At 40.9% G+C, this 1,823-nt stretch overlaps 1 pseudogene; it reads right to left on the reverse strand.

Moving 5' to 3' along the window:
• Positions 1 to 583: 583 nt before the first annotated feature.
• LOC107532875 (small ribosomal subunit protein eS17 pseudogene) lies at positions 584 to 989 on the reverse strand (annotated as a pseudogene).
• Between the last annotated feature and the right edge of the window lie 834 nt (positions 990 to 1,823).

Genomic DNA, 1,823 nt, shown 5'->3' on the forward strand with positions numbered 1-1,823 from the left:
GAGCCACAATAGCCAGGACTATCTATTCTTTTTTTAAAGGTTGCCCATGGTTTATTAAAAATATTAAAGCACATGCCCTAGCTGGTTTGGCTCAGTGGTTAGAGTGTTGAGCTGTGGACTGAATGGTCTCAAGCTTGATTCTGGCCAAGGGCACATGCCTCGGTTGCAGGCTCAACCCCTGGCACCAGTCTGAGCACATGCAGGAGGCAACAAATTGATGTGTCTCTTTCACATCGGTCTCTCTCTCTTTCTTTCTCCCTTCCACTATCTCTAAAAAGCAATGGGAAAAAAATAATAATAATAAAAATAAAAATATTACAACAGTCTGACCAGTGTGGTTCAATGGCTGAGCATCGACCCATGAACCAAGAGATCAGCATATCCATTCTCAGTCAGGGCACATGTGCCTCAGTTGTGGGCTCGATCCCCAGTAGGGGGTGTGCAGGAGGCAGCTGATCGATGATGTTTCTCTCTCATAGATGTTTCTATCTCTCTATCCTTCTCCCTTCCTCTTTCTTTCTAAAAAAAAAAAAAAAAATCAATAAAAAACATTAAAAAAAATATTACAGCACAGCAGAAAGATTCAAATGGCTCCACATGGTGTTTTGAAATTCATTCCTATTGTAGGCTGAGTGACCTACAGGTTGGGTAGACTGCCAAAGTCAAAGAGCTTCATCATTTCTTTCATGTCAGGATCAATTTCAGTGATTTCCTGATCCAGAACTGAGACCTCAGGAGCATAATCACCTCTCTTCTCTCTCTTCTTCCTGCAGCTTGATGGAGATACCTCTCAGGGGACCTCTCTGAATCTGCTTCATCAGACATGTGACATAGCCTGCTATCTTGTTTCAGAGCTTCTTGCTAGAGATAACGGTGATCTCTTTACACATGTATTTGTTGGTGCGGAAGTCATTGCTCAAGTGCATGTGGTACTTCTCAGTGATGACCTGGGTCTCCTTCTTCACAGTATTGGTGAGACCACAGCCCATCTTGGTGGGTCCCTAGTGAAACAGCTGATTCATCTATTATTATTATTATTATTATTATTATTATCATCATCATCATCATCATCATCATCATCATCATCCTCACCCAAGGAACCCACAACCTAGGCATGTGCCATGACCAGGAATTGAACTCATGACCTTTTGGTGCACAAGACAGAGCTCCAACCAATTGAGCCATACAGGCCAGGGTTGATTCATCTATTCTTAATTCTGTTGCTCATGTTTTTGGTGTCGTATCTAAAAATCCACTGCCAAATTCAAGCTTATGAAGATTTGCACCTATGTTTTCTTGTAAAAGTTTTATATTTTTAGTTCTTACGTGTAGGTTTTTGATCCATTTCAAGTTAAATTTGTACACAGTGTTAGATAGGAGTCCAAAGTCATTATTTTGCATTGGAATATTGAGTTGTTCCAGCAAAATATGTTGAAGACAGTATTTTCTCACTGAATGATCTTGGCTCTCTTGTCAAAACTCTGTTAACCAGCCCCAGATGGCTTGACTCAGTGCTTAGAGTGACAGCCCATGGATTGAAGGGTCCTGGGTTCGATTCCAGCCAAGGGCACATACCTCAGTTGCAGGCTTCATCCCCCACCCATCAGGGTGCGTGCAGGAGGCAACCAATCAATATGTCTCTCTCACATAGATGTTTCTCTCTCTCTCTCCCCTTTCCACTCTCTCTGAAAAGCAATGGAAAAAATATCTTAGGATGAGGATTAAAAAAAATAACTCAGTTGACCATAAATGTAAAGGCTTATTTCTAGATTTTCAATTTTATTCCATCTGATCATATACCTAGGATATCTTTCCATTTTTAT

This window comes from Miniopterus natalensis, chromosome X (genome assembly GCF_054644295.1).
Source record: "Miniopterus natalensis isolate mMinNat1 chromosome X, mMinNat1.hap1, whole genome shotgun sequence".
Classification (NCBI taxonomy): domain Eukaryota; kingdom Metazoa; phylum Chordata; class Mammalia; order Chiroptera; family Miniopteridae; genus Miniopterus; species Miniopterus natalensis.